Below are 16,336 nucleotides of genomic sequence, written 5' to 3' on the forward strand. Positions count from 1 at the left end.
CATCTGTGCTCTGAAAAATAGTCCAAAAAGACATATTACCACACGGCAAAAAGGGGGAAATACAGGATCAAACACACAAGAAGAAGTCCGAAAAAGGGATAAACAAAATACAGAAATGTCCGGGAACATAACGTGAAAAAAAAGATTGTAGGGAAAAATAAGAATTTGCCAGCGGGGGTCTGGAATTTTTGGAAATTGAGCCCGGAGAAAATTTCGCGACCACCGCATGGCATACAAATTCTTTTTTTTTTTTGATTATTATTTTTTCGTAAGGGACATTGTCCCAAGATTTTAGATTTCGTGGATCTTTTTCAGAAGATTGGGAAACACGCAAATCCGAACGAAAGGTTGTTATAGTTATCTGGGGCTGCCAGTTTTTCCGGGTTTTTTCTGTTTCTTCAGCCAATTTTGTTAAATTGGATTCTTAGGCTGGTTATGGGTTTTGATCAACTCCTATTGTTTTTGCTTTTTAATTTTCTTTTTTTCGTTACGTTTCATCTAACACGTCTTCCTTGGTTTTCTTGTTGGTTCGTTCTTTTAGGCTAGGATTTACAGCGTGGGTGGTTGCGACAACGGTCCTTCCTGCGGTTTTTGGCATTTTTACATGGCTTTTTTGAATCATCTTGGGTGGTCTCCGGTCCAGTCTTTTGGCATCCTAGTGCAAATTAGGATTCTTTGGTAGTTTTGGTTCACACTCTCTAATTGGTTGATAAAAACTCTGATAAGAACTCACAAGATTGAATTCAACCTCATTGAGAATTTGATTTTTCTTTTTGAGTGATTAATGGTGAGGTTTGCTAACTTTTTATTTTGAGTGTTGAGTGTTTATTTTTTACAAGTTTGAAGATGTCTAAAGGTGATAATAATTGCACTTATGAAAGTCCAACACAGTTAGACGGACATACTGCTGCAATCACACAAATAAATGCTACACTTCAAGCATTGAATACTACTTTGAATGAGGTACGAGTGAATAAAAAACATCAATATCGAGATCCAATTATGGAAGATAGGGATAACCAGCCCTATAGGTGCAGCCCTCAACGTGTCCCTAGAATGGATGATATTTTCTGATAGTGGACATCATCTTTGGCAAACCAAAGAGCGAGCAGCAACGAGAACATCTCTTTCATACTCGCTGCTGATGTGACCACGTCCCAAGCACCACCAAGCTTGATCTTGTTTCCCTCGAGCTCCAAAGGACCAATGACTCGAGTTAGGTCCAAGCAAATTCATGAACTATTTTAGCTTTATTGTTCAAGTTTTGGAAGGAGAATCAGCTCGTTGAAGATTGGAAGCTCGATCCAACTCCTTGAAGAAACCATGCACCTTAGTGCAAGCTAATTTTAACTCAATTCCAGCTCCCTTAGCTCAATTCGACTTTAATCAGCTCACTTGAGCTCAATTCCACCTATTTGAGCTCAATTTAGCTTCTTTCCAGCTCGTTAATTTTATTATTTGGAATATTTGAGTGATAGTTTTATTTTAATTATTTTTACTACAGCTCATAACCGAATTTTCTAGCTCAATTCAGCTCATCAAGAATTTCAACTATCATTGAGCTAGCTGAATTTATTATTATTATATTTTATTTATGTCTTTATTTTAATTTGTTAAATATGTCTTGATATTATTTAATTTAAGCTGAATGTACCTTGAATCTAATTTGTTTATATCTTTTGTAGGTACATCACATGTGGAACACAATTAATGAGGATTCATGAACATTTCTGGTTCAATGTATGTTCGGGTACATGCATGACTACCTACACGAATGGTTGCCTTAAAGATGATGCATGAATGATTTAATACAATGAATGGAAGAATGCATGAATATTCACTTACATGCATCAGTTGCTGTCATTGATCTCCTAGTACCTATTCAACCAAAAGGCATCTATGGAGTGTCCATTCACACCTTGGCCGAGCCTAGACATGTCCATTGCTCTCCCATACATTCACCAAGCCTTCAAGTTCATTTCCTTAGCCATGAAGCTGCCCATTGAAGTACCATTCAGCCGAATTTGGACATAGCCTTTAAAGATACATTTCTAGATTAGTTTAATTCAATTAAAGCCGAATTTACTTAGTCTATTTGGCTATCTAATGTAATCTATAAATAGTTCTTTTCCCTTTTAAAAAGGTTAGACAGAATTTGATCAATTAAACTTAATAGAACTTCTGTTCTTGTGAGGTTACCTCCTCTCTTCTTTCGTTCGAGTCTCGAAGCGAGTTATCTAGCTTGCTAGTGGTGTCAATCCAACTCCATTGAACTTATCACCGAATCGGTGTGGCGTTCAACCATCTTCCTATACCTTTGGTTCTTACTCTATATAGGTAACGGGTCACGGTCCGCTTCTATCCTTCATCAAAATTCACCTTAAGCAATATAAGACTCGGGGCAATACTTTTTAGTATTGAATCATTCTTAAAGTTTGAGTTCTTTATCCATTTCCATCTATTTATCATCTTTGTAACTTAATTCTTTGTTAAACCGAACCTATCTTTCATCAAACCAAACCCATCCTTTGAACCCATTTTGCCTACCTTCCACTTATAAAACATTCAAACTCCATCTATCTACAAATTTGAACGAGCTTCTCATCGACGATCGGCATCTTAAGTGAACCCGACTCAATCAATCGGGTCGGATCACATCATTTGGTATCAGAGCTACTAAAACGAGGAGTACTGATGTTCGTATCAGGCCGCAAATAGGTTCGTAACGTAAAAAAAAGTCAAAAAAATCAAAAAAAATTGAGTTGGAATTTAATTTTTTTTCTCTTCCTTGTATTTTGTTTACTATTGTATTGGATTTAAAAAAAAGAGAAGAAATTTAGAAAAAAAATTCAAAAAAAAATTTGATTGAAAAAAAAATTCAAAAAAAAAAGTGAAAAAAAAATCGAGCAAAAAAAAAGAAAAGAAAAAAAAGGTGAGCAAAAAAAATCAGTTTAAAAAAAAGTGAAAAGTCTTGCGAGTTTTTATTTTCTTCTCTTATTTACTCCGATCATCAAGTTTCCCTTCCTACCATTATTTACCCATCCCAATGCCACACTTTAAACCAATTTTCTTCTTTATTCAGCCTACCCTACAACCGATATTATCCCTTGTAACCAATTTGAAACCGACCCTCAAGCAAGCAAATTAAGTCTACCGAGACAAATCACGAATTGTGAGAAGAGGTTGAGTGGAAAAAGCAGAGTGAATACATCAAAAGAAAAGCCAAAATTGAGTCTAAACGAGTGCGAGTGAATCATTATTTCTTTGTGAGAGATGGTGAGGATTTTGAATTGGTGAGGTTCATTTACTATTTATTCTATCTTTCGATTTTCTAACATTTTCTTGATCATGTCTCAGAAGAATTCTCTACCGATGAATTTCAATACTTGGTGAACGAGATGGGCCGAATATTGGAGGAAAAACTAAGCCCATTAAAAAGACGTTTGGACCGAGTGGAGGAAAAAGCCTGACAGAAGCAAACTCCACCGAGTCAAGAAATAAAGTTAAGTTCATCACGACGACATTATTCGAGAAGAGACACATATCAAGACTCCTATTCAACAAGGCTTTCGAGACCGCGGGAAGAAAACTTCGAGTCAAAATCACTCGAGATGAGCGAGAAAGGACGAGCTATTCCTCGTATGCTTCAAAGAAGTCCTTCCCAAGATTGTTCTCGAAGAAATGGACGAGAAGTTTATAAAATATTTTCTTTCTTTGAGCCAAATGATTATCTCTTGATTCTTTCGTGTCATCCGCACATTGTAATGAAAAAGAAAAAGAAATCAAATAGTGAGAGAAAAAGAAATTGAAAAAGAAATTGAGATTGAGAAAAAAATTGAAAAAGAAAAGATGTTGAAGAAGAAACGAGAGAAAATGAAGATAGTGAGCGAGAACAAGAAAAGGAGAACGAAATTTTAACTAACCCCCGTGATGTTTGTTTTTGTTCTGTTCCTTCTTTTCAGGTTCTGACCAATCTCTGTGACGAATATCAACTTCAATATCTTCCTAACGAGCGACGTTTTTGCATGACCGAAAAAGGTAAGGATGAAGTTGAAATCGAACCACACAAGCTTGAAGGTAAGCGAGGTAAGGAATTTTTAAAAACCGAGTCATGGCCATCAAGTTTGAAAGTTGTTGAAAATGACTTTGTTTTAAAAAAATTCTCTTATTTTCATTCGATTAATTGCTATTCTTTGAATGTGGTTGACGTTATTCGGTACGAACGACAAACTAAAGATTTGGTTTTGCATGATGTTGGGTTTTCACGAAAAGCGATTCAATTTTCAAATATGATAATTTTGTGCATCCATTATTGTCATGTGACAAATCCATGAATTTGTGCAAGTTTGATTTGATGAATATAAAGAGATTTGAATGTTTGTTTCTATGGACACGAAAACCCTTTTGGTTTGACATGTTTGATTTGCTAAAACACTTTGGCGTAAGTAATCAAACTCGTGTGTTCAAACCTGGAATTTATTATTTTAGGTTGATATGTACGGAACTCAAGCATCCTAAATTTTATGCGACAAATTTATGTCTGTTTGATGTTTGGCCTCTGAAATTTAAAGACTCTGTTTATAATTTAAAATTGTTCTTTGATCATTTTATGTGGCTGTCCATGAAATTCATTTTTCATTTCGAAAAGGTAAGATCAACTCATGTTTTTGAACTTGGTATCGTTACATATGTTCAATATGTGAATAATGTTTTAGCCTGTTCCTTTAGTTCAACGTCTATGGAGACATTACCCTCTTTCAGCATTATGAACCCAACACTTCGAAAAGTGCAAGTTGCCTTTGTGTTTACCCTTCATTTCAGGTTTTTCAAGGATTGTGTAATGAGCTTCGACTTCAATACCTTCTCAAGGAGAAAAGGTTCACTTTGATTGAAAAAGGTAAAATTGATTCTCAATTTTCCACTCCTAAAGGTGAATCAGGTATGAATTCTGATGTTATGCGACCATCTTTTCTTAAGTCGAATGTAACTAAAATTTTTGAAGACACCTTGATTGCTGAAAATCGCTTGAATCCTGTTGTGGTTAATTATTTGATTTTGCTTGATGATGATAAATCCATTTTGAGTAATAATAAGACGATTTTTCTCTTTGGAAAATGTGATGAATTCATTGTTGAGAACATAACCAAACGACAATTGCGAGTGCCAAACATGCGAAATCATGAATCATATGAAACTTTTCATTTGTGTGTTTGTGATGAAGATTTAAATTTCTTGTTCCATTACTCGCATTCCATTTACTTGAACAATGACTTGTGGAAGCAAATTGAAAGGTTCGAATGCTTAAAAACATATTTGTCTTTGTCTCGACCATTTGATGAGTTATGGATATGGAAGGAGTTTTGTCCATATGATTGTAAGAATGATGTTTTAAGTTTGCCTTTTTACATAACTCATACTTGTCTTGTTATGACCATGCATGATCCACATAGTTGTTCTGATCATTTCTTGATGATTAATGGTTGTCTATTTTCATTGATTCATTTGCCATCTCTAATGCCGAATATTGTGAGTTCTTTTGCAAAGGCTTATGAACGACTAATAGTTCCATTCATTCAAGGAGAGTTGCATAAGACGGATTATTTTCTAGAGAACAAACAGCTCGACTTGAGGACAAGTCGTTTTGAAGAAGGGGGGAATGATGTGACCACGTCCCAAGCACCACCAAGCTTGAATCTTGTTTCCCTCGAGCTCCCAAAGGGACCAATGACTCGAGTTAGGTCCAAGCAAATTCATGAAGCTATTTTAGCTTTATTGTTCAAGTTTTGGAAGGAGAATCAGCTCGTTGAAGATGGGGAAGCTCGATCCAACTCCTTGAAGAAACCATGCACCTTAGTGCAAGCTAATTTCAACTCAATTCCAGCTCCCTTAGCTCAATTCGACTTTAATCAGCTCACTTGAGCTCAATTCCACCTATTTGAGCTCAATTTAGCTTCTTTCCAGCTTGTTAATTTTATTATTTGAATAATTTGAGTGATAGTTTTATTTTAATTATTTTTACTACAGCTCATAACTGAATTTTCTAGCTCAATTCAGCTCATCAAGAATTTCAACTATCATTGAGCTAGCTGAATTATTATTAATTATATTTTATTTATGTCTTTATTTTAATTTGTTAAATATGTCTTGATATTATTTAATTTAAGCTGAATGTACCTTGAATCTAATTTGTTTATATCTTTTGTAGGTACATCCACATGTGGGAACACAATTAATGAGGATTCATGAACATTTCTGGTTCAATGTATGTTCGGGTACATGCATGACTACCTACAACGAATGGTTGCCTTAAAGATGATGCATGAATGATTTAATACAATGAATGGAAGAATGCATGAATATTCACTTACATGCATCGGTTGCTGTCCATTGATCTCCTAAGTACTATTCGACCAAAAGGCATCTATTGGAGTGTCCATTCACACCTTGGCCGAACCTAGACATGTCCATTGCTCTCCCATACATTCACCAAGCCTTCAAGTTCATTTCCTTAGCCATGAAGCTGCCCATTGAAGTACCATTCAGCCGAATTGGACATAGCCTTTAAAGATACATTTCTAGATTAGTTTAATTCAATTAAAGCCGAATTTACTTAGTCTATTTGGCTATCTAATGTAATCTATAAATAGTTCTTTTCTCTTTGTAAAAAGGTTAGACAGAATTTGATCAATTAAACTTAATAGACTTTTGTTCTTGTGAGGTTACCTCCTCTCTTCTTTCGTTCGAGTCTCGAAGCGACTTATCTAGCTTGCTAGTGGTGTCAATCCGAACTCCATTGAACTTATCACCGAATCGGTGTGGCATTCAACCATCTTCCTATACCTTTGGTTCTTACCTCCATATAGGTAACGGGTCACGGTCCGCTTCTATCCTTCATCAAAATTCACCTTAAGCAATATAAGACTCGGGGCAATACTTTTTAGTATTGAATCATTCTTAAAGTTTGAGTTCTTTATCCATTTCCATCTATTTATCATCTTTGTAACTTAATTCTTTGTTAAATCGAACCTATCTTTCATCAAACCAAAACCCATCCTTTGAACCCATTTTGCCTACCTTTCACTTATAAAACATTCAAACTCCATCTATCTACAAATTTGAACGAGCTTCTCGTCGACGATCGGGCATCTTAAGTGAACCCGACTCAATCAATCGGGCCGGATCACATCATTTGGTATCAGAGCTACTAAAACAAGGAGTACTAATGTTTACTATTGTATTTTGTTTACTATTGTATTGGATTTAAAAAAAAGAGAAGAAATTCAGAAAAAAAATTCGAAAAAAAAAATTTGATTGAAAAAAAATTCAAAAAAAAGTGAAAAAAAATCGAGCAAAAAAAAAGAAAAAAAAGGTGAGCAAAAAAAAATCAAGTTTAAAAAAAAAAGTGAAAAGTCTTGCGAGTTTTTATTTTCTTCTCTTATTTACTCCATTCATCAAGTTTCCCTTCCTACCATTATTTACCCATCCCAACGCCACACTTTAAACCAATTTTCTTCTTTATTCAGCCTACCCTACAACCGACATTATCCCTTGTAACCAATTTGAAACCGACCCTCAAGCAACAAATTAAGTCTACCGAGACAAATCACGAAATTGTGAGAAGAGGTTGAGTGGAAAAAGGCAAGAGTGAAATACATCAAAAGAAAAAGCCAAAAATTGAGTCTAAACACGAGTGCGAGTGAAAATCATTATTTCTTTGTGAGAGATTGGTGAGGATTTTGAATTGGTGAGGTTCATTTACTATTTATTCTATCTTTCGATTTTCTAACATTTTCTTGAATCATGTCTCAAGAAGAATTCACATGTTAAATTCGGCCCAAAACAGCCCAATAGGATGCATGGCTGAATTTTCCTTTGTTTTTTTTAATTAAGTTTAAATTTTTTAGGTTTTCTAATTAGATTAGGATTTGTTGGAGGCCTATATAAGCATTGGCCAGCCACCCTTTGTAAAGATCTTATTATTATTTTTTCTATCAAATTTTAGATTTGTTGAGTGCAGAATTTTCTTTGGGGTTTTCTCCAAGAATTCTCTCTTGAGTTTTCTTTAGAAGTTGTTTTAACAATCTTTTGATTGTGGGAGCCATCTTCAACCTTCTTCTTGCCATCGATATTCTTTGGAGGGAGATTAGAGCCGTTTGAAGAGATTTGTGAAATCTTTCGGGATTTCAAGGATCTTTAGGACTTATCCTTTAATTCTTGCTGTTTTCGATTTCTTTCTTTACTTTTCTTTGCTTATACTTGTGCCGATTTCTCATCTAATATTTTGCTGTTCTTGTTTGTTTTCCAGCATTGATTAAACTCAAGATCTCATCGTTTAAGTTGTTCTCCTATTGGCAGCACCCATTCGAACCCAAAAATCCCCAATTCCTAGGGTTTGGCCGATTGGATCTCTTTCAATTTGGGGATCAATTGATTGCTGAAAATTAGGCATTCTTGGCCGAATCAATCCCTTGGCAGATTCGCATCCTTTCCATACTTTCAATTCCGTTTGATTCGTTTATTCTATTTCTTTGCTTTCAATTTGGGGAATTTCAATTCAAATCAGATTTGCTTTTAATCTTGTTCTTTGTTTTAATTTTTAGATCTGTTCGTTTAGAGCTTTCGTAGAAGTTTCCCGTGACTTGACGACTCGATCTTGGTCCGCGCACATTCCTCTATCAGCTTCATCTTGCACTTGGGGCCCTCGTGTTTAGGCCAATCATGATAGCAACGAGTGGTGCCACAACATGATGCGATTGAGATCACATCATACCCTCCCTCTTGAAGACGATTTGTCCTCAAATCGGGCCACTTGCTCACGAAAAATTTTTCGAGATCACAAGCCCTTTTGTTCATGATCCGAAAAGTATTTTTTTTAAAACTCCAAGAACCACAAATGGTTTGAAAAGAAAATGATTTAGTTCTATGCCCTCCCTCTTTAGGAGGAAACCATTCCAAAGTGTCACCTACATAGAAATGGAACGAATTAGTGACACTATGATACGCCCTCACCTCGAGATCGAATTGAGTCGTAAAGATCGCCCGATCGTGAATTAGGAGTAAATTGAGGCTTTACAAAATAGGCTAGAAGAAAGAGGTTTATTTAGGCTCAAAAATGTTTTGTTGGTTTAGGAAATGAATTAGAAAACAATGGAAGCAATTTGGCTAAGGATTCGAAAGCCGAACTAACACAATAGGAATGTGTTAACCCGTAACTTAGGAGAATGCTTAGGTTGGTAAGGATGGATGGAAGGTTTGTTAAATGGAAAGAAACTTCGACCCACTATCAATGGTGATAGGAACCTTAGTATGAATCGAACGCCACACTTTTGGGATTAAAGTGATAAGTTCGGGAAGAAACAAAAACAAGTTTGACGCCACAAAGATGTTTGATAAGTCTCACAAGTTTTTGGAGAATAACGAGAGTTGAAAATAACCTCACAATTTAGCAAAGCTATCAAATTGTTCATTAACCTCCAAAATGTGAATTACATGGTCTATTTATAGGCTGGACTAAGGCAGCCGAATAGCCTATTAATCAGATTCTTATGCCTTAAGTTTCTATAGGAAACTTCCTAGAAATTTCCCAAATACATTGATGAACAAAAATCTGAATCTTATCCTTCTAGAAGAGATGATTCGGCTGGCCCTTTTAATGATGATAATTCACATTCAACTAATGTTTTAAAATAGCTTAATTGCTGCTATGGAGAAGAGAAATGGACAGCTTCAAAAATTATGCTTCTTTGGCCGAATATGAGTAGCCACCAAGTGAATTGGCTGCTGGAATTTATGATACACTCTTTGGCCATTGCTCTCCACGAAATTGGCCCTTGGAGAAGCTCAAAAACAGCAGCTAGAAGTCCATTGAGCTGCACGAAAAGTCAGCTGGAAACACAAGGCAGCTGCACTTTAAATGCCGTCCATGCATGTGCCCAAATACATGCTCCTTCTTTATGAGCTTTCTTTGCCATTAAGCTAGCTGAAAAACATCAAATAAATGTGATTAGGACAAGTTTAATACTCATGAAATCAGCAGCTGGACATATTAAAATTCTGCACATTAATTCGGCTAAGACAAATTAATTAGCAGCCACTAATAAATTTGTCTTAGTCAAGACACATTAAAACTTTGTAATTAAACTAAACACATTTAATTTATGACTTAATATGGACATATTAAAGGCATGTACTAATATAAAACATATTTAATAAGCTGAATTAAAAATGTCCAGATTAAGACACATTTATTTAATTAAATGATTTGAGCTGATTCTAAACTAACACAACTAACTAAATTTATTAAAAATAAATTTAATCAGCTCCTTGAACTAATTAAGTGCCGAATTGAGCTAAATTGAGTTGACACAAGCTAAAATCAGCTTGTAGGAAATTGCGAATCAAGCTAGTTGAGCTGGGCGTTTTATGGGCAATCAACCCATCACTCCACAATCGAGCAATATAGCTTGCTACAGCATCTTGGAACTTCTTGGCACGTGCTCGAGTAATTGGCCCCAAAGGCAACTCCATGGATTCGGCACCTATCTTCATGGACGAGCTCATATCACACTAAAATTTATAAACTCAAACAATCTTTCCAGAATCTTATTCAAAATTAGAATGCATAATCCAATGCCGGGATCAAATGTAGAAGTGGATCTTACCTGTTCACAATGGTTTTCCATACTTGGTAATAAAGGATGCATCAGAATCAAATCAAATTTATAATCAAAATTTATCAAGGAGTCCTCCAAATGATCATGTAATCTAAGTTCCACTCGATCAATCTTACTTGAACATGCAGAATTTATATAGCAAGGCAGATTTGAGACACCATCTTCAAATTCAAATGCACTAACCATTTTACATGCCATCGTCTTATCACATATTCGGATCAAAAGAAAATTAAACAAGCATGCCTTTAAACATTCATATGTCTCGATTCTGTTAAACAAAAATAAACAACATTCTCCACAATCAAAAATTTGATTTTGTCTTAACAAGCCAACAAGATTCACACGTCTCGTTTTCAAACTTAGTGACAAAGCATCATACAAGCAACGATTGTTTACTTGGTCATTCAAACAAAATTTACAATGCTTGCCTTCTCTCAAAGATGAACCAGAATAGCGAACTCCAGGGTTTAACACACGATATTGTTCACTCGTTCCAAAATGCAGTGCGAATTTCTTAATTACCAACAATTCACACAAGTGGAACAAAAAGAATTTGAGCATGCATATGTTCAAACATTCATACATCGTAAATCTCATTCGAATAGACTTGTTCAGACATGGGGAATTTACGCAAAAAAACAGAAAATTCAAATTATCACCACACACAAGTAGACTAGGCGTTTCACATGCCAACTTTTTATCACAAGAGTTCAAAATTTGTTTGTGCGGATTTATTTGTACTTCAGTAAAATTCTTGCCAATACCATACTCATCAATAGGAAAACACTTCTTACCACTATGGAAGGTGTAATCACCATCATTCAGAATATGATAATCAAACAAATCGAACTTTGTATGTGAATAATCTTTATCGCACACTATCACACTTTGTTCATGCTGATCTAATCGAATGCCTTCAATAAAATTGCCAACAATAAACTTATCATAGAAAAAACTTTTCAAAGCACTAGTTGAAACAAAATCATAAATAATAGATGAACGAAAATTAACCAATTCAATGGGAAAAACCCTTTCGCAAAAACAATTTGCAGCAATCTTGTCATAAACATGTGAGTAAATGAGTTGAAACTCGCTCAACAAGGAACCCTTACCTTGCTTACCATTGGAAATGTGACAATCTTTTTTATCTTCCAACTTACCTCTTTCAATCAATTGAAAACGTCTCTCGGTAGAAAGGTAATGAAGTTGGAACCAATCCGTGGATGGAATCTTGCAAACCTGAAACAAAGAAAAATCACAAGGTAATTTCAAAAGGGGGTTAGCAAAAAAATTCCTCTCTTTTTCGTGATTACTCACTTCACTCGTTTCTTTTACAGACTCTCTTTCTTTTTCACTTGATTTCTTTTCAAGCTCTCTTTCAATTTCTTTTTTCGCTTTTACTTTTTCAATTTTTTTTCATTCTCAATTTCTTTTTCAATTTTCTTTTCTTCATTTTTTTCTCTCACTTTTTTGATTTCTTTTTCAATCTCTTTTTCCTTTTCTCACTCAATGGATTACTTAATTTTGAATTGGTCTCCTTGCACTTGTTCCGGTGTGAGCGGCGCTAAAGTGATTTTCCTTCCTTGATGCTTGAAGGAATACCTATTGGTACATTCATCGTGAATGACCTTGCGATCCGATTGCCATGGTTCTCCTAGCAACAAATGGCAGACTTGAATAGGCACAACATCACAAAGGACTTCGTCTTGGTATCTTCCGATCGAAAATGCAACACGCACTTGTTGAGTAACTTCAAATTTGCCTTCAACACCAAGTCCTTGCAGTTGATAGGGTCGTGGATGCTTGGTAGTGGCCAAGCTAAGTTTTTTTACCGTTCGAATATGATACGAGCTCGATTCGGATGATGTGATGAGTCGTATTATGTTCCCGATCGAATTTAGGTAGTGTCGATTTAGTTCAAAATTCAATAAGATGAGTTATATTGGTTTTAAATGAATTAGGAAGCAAAATGGGGATAAATGGTTTCCAATGAAACAAGAATGAACCCTTATTAACAAATAAGGACCCGGGCTTAAAGGTTTCAAAAAAAGGAAAGAAATGGTAGATAAAACCGAGACCCTCTATTTAGCAAAATAGGAACCTTCGGTATAGTTGGAACGCCACACCTTATGGTGATAAGTTCGAAAACAAAGTCAGATTGACGCCACTCGTAAAGATAAGTCAATTGAGCTTTGAAGAATAAAGAGCGTGAATTGCCTCACTAAAATGATATTTCCTTCAGAGATTTGTCAAAAGTCCTTTTACAAGAAATTTAACAACTATTTATAGCCTTTCTACTAGTAGCTGAATGGACAAATTCAAGACTTAGTTTCTAAGTAAACAATGAACTAAAATTCAGCATGAATGCAAAATTATTAGCCCATGTAGATTCGGCTGAATGAGAGCTCCAATGGTCATCTTCTAGATGGGAAAATGCACCTTGAACATCTTGGATGTGCATGAATAGGCTAGGTTCGATCAATGAACATAATGGGGTCATTCGTGAAGCAACTATTGCTGAAAAATTACCAGCATTAATTGGCAATTTGAACAGCCATTTAGAAGTGTGAACGGATGGTTTTGAAGGGCCATGAGGTGTGAACATGGCTGAACCGAACAGCCATAGTGTGAACAGCCTTTATACTTCCTTGAGAAGAGAATCGGCCAACCTTGAAAAGATGAAAAGCTTGGTCACTTTGGCTGAATAGTTGCCTTGAAAAAAAACTCCAAAGATTAATCAGCTTTAATGCATTAAATCAGCTGCACATGCATCTTCAAATTCATTGAATCTCCATGCATGAATCTACCCAATTCATCTTCAAATTCGGCTGCACCTAAAGACACACATGAACTTAATTAATTTCAAGCAAATTCAGCTGAACTAAATTAAAGTATAATGTGAACATCCTAAATAACATTGAGACAACTTAAATATTAACAAATCATAACACATAAATTCGGCTGGACAAATTTAAAACATGTAATAATTTAGACAAACTAAATGACATCAAGACATCTTTAATTTAACTAAATCAAGACATATTAAACACTTAAATTAATTAAGACATATTTAAAAGCTATAATGAAACTTATTTAAATGTTTATTTAAATGGTCTAAATTCCAGCATCAAATTAATTAGCTAGAACGAAATTCAGCTTCAAAGAAGTTGAATATGTTCAGCTCGTTTTTAAACTCCTGCTATCATTTTCCTCAACCCGTTCCACCATTGCTAAAATAGCATCTTTGAATCGTTTAGCTCTACTCGCGTTATTGGACCAATGGGCAGCTTGATGGCTTCTTGTTCGTTCTCCATTTGGTTCGTAGGCAGCTCACATCATTCCCCTCCTCTTCAGAACGATTTGTCCTCAAACCGGAATCTGCATCAAACGGAGACAAATCAGAAACGTTAAAAGTCGCGCTAACATTATATTCACCAGGCAAGTCCAATTTATAGGAGTTATCGTTAATTCGCTCAAGGACTTGAAACGGTCCATCCCCTCTCGGAGAAGTTTGGATCGCCTTTGCATAGGAAATCTCTCCTTGCGCATATGCAACCAAACCCAATCTCCTGGTTCAAACACAACTCGCTTACGACCTTTGTTAGCATGTTGCTATAGTTCTTGGTCTTGGCCTCAATATTGTCTCGAACTCGTTGGTGCAATTGCTTGACGAAATCAGCTTTGCGCTTCCCATCTACATGAACAAGTTGATTAGAAGGCAATGGCAATAAATCAAGTGGAGTTAATGGATTGAAACCATAGACAATTTCAAAAGGAGAAAATTTGGTAGCTGAATGAACAGCTCGATTATACGCAAACTCCACATGTGGTAAGCATTCTTCCCAAGCCTTCAAATTCTTCGAATAATAGCTCGAAGCAATGTAGACAGAATCCGTTGACCACTTCGGTTTGGTCGTCCGTTTGCGGATGGCAAGTGTTGAAAACAGCAACTTCGTTCCAAGACGCCCCCATAGTGTCCTCCAAAAATGGCTAATGAATTTTGCATCTCGGTCGGACACGATCGTTCTAGGCATGCCATGCAACCTGACCACCTCTTTGAAAAATAAGTTAGCAATATTAACGGCATCATCAGTTTTATGACATGCTATAAAATGGGCCATTTTTGAGAACCTATCTACAACCACAAATATTGAATCTCGGCCATTCTTACTCCTAGGTAAACCTAGCACAAAATCCATGGAGATATAGACCTAGGGGTTTCGGGAATAGGTAATGGTTTATACAAACCGTGGGGCTTAATTCGTGACTTAGCCCGTTTGCACGCAATGCATCTATTACAAAATCGTTCGACATCTCGTCGCATCTTGGGCCAAAAGAAATGTTCGTGCAATGTAGCTAATGTCTTAGCAACACCAAAGTGCCCCATTAATCCTCCGCTATGGGCTTCTTCGATCAACACTTCTCGTATGGAACCTTGGGGTATACAAAGCTTTCCTTCTCGGAATAAGTACCCATCATGTCGATAGTACTTCTCATAGGCTCCCTTGGCACATAATCTAAAGAATTCACCAAAGTCAGCATCGTTGACATATAAATCTTTAAGAAATACAAACCCTATTAACTTACCATCCAAAATATTTAGCAACGCATACCTTCGAGATAGTGCATCAGCCACTACGTTTTCCTTACCTTTCTTATATTTAATAACGTAGGGAAAAGATTCGAGAAATTCTACCCACTTAGCGTGTCGCTTATTCAACTTGTGTTGCCCCTTTAAATACTTCAAGGACTCATGATCGGTGTGTATGACGAATTCCTTGGGCCAAAGATAGTGTTGCCACGTTTCTAAGGCTCGGATCAACGAATAGAGCTCCTTGTCATATGTTGGATAGTTTAAGACAGCACCATTCAGTTTCTCGCTAAAATAGGCAATAGGACGACCATCTTGCATCAACACAGCTCCAATGCCTAAACCTGATGCATCACATTCTAACTCGAAAGTTTTATCAAAGTTAGGCAAAGCTAATAACGGTGCATGAGTTAGACAATCTTTAATTTTCAAAAAGGATTTTTCTTGTTCCTCTCCCCAAATGAAGTTGGAATTCTTACGAATAACCCCGGTTAAAGGTGCGACTAAGGTGCTGAAATTTGGCACGAATCGACGGTAAAAACTTGCTAGTCCATGGAAACTTCAGACTTGGGAGACATTCGTCGGACGGGGCCATTCTTGGATCGCCTTGATCTTCTCTTGATCGACTTCAAGACCCTCCGAGCTGACAACAAAACCTAAAAACACAACCTTGTTAGTGCAGAAATCACATTTCTTCAAATTAGCATACAAGGTTTCTTTTCTCAATACTTCCAAAACAGATTTTAAATGTAAAATATGTTCATCCAAATTTTTACTATAGATCAATATATCGTGAAGTATACTACGCAAAATCTACCAATAAAAGGTCTTAAAACGTGATTCATAAGCCTCATGAATGTGCTTGGGGCGTTCGTTAAGCCAAATGGCATAACGAGCCATTCGTAAAGCCCATGCTTCGTTTTGAACGCAGTCTTCCACTCATCTCCCTCACGCATCCGTATTTGGTGATAACCGCTCTTAAGGTCGATTTTTGAAAATAAACTCGTGCCACTTAGCTCGTCAAGCATATCATCCAATCGTGGTATAGGATGACGATACTTGATAGTTATTT

The sequence above is a fragment of the Gossypium hirsutum genome, chromosome D05, assembly GCF_007990345.1.
Source record: "Gossypium hirsutum isolate 1008001.06 chromosome D05, Gossypium_hirsutum_v2.1, whole genome shotgun sequence".
Classification (NCBI taxonomy): Eukaryota; Viridiplantae; Streptophyta; class Magnoliopsida; order Malvales; family Malvaceae; genus Gossypium; species Gossypium hirsutum.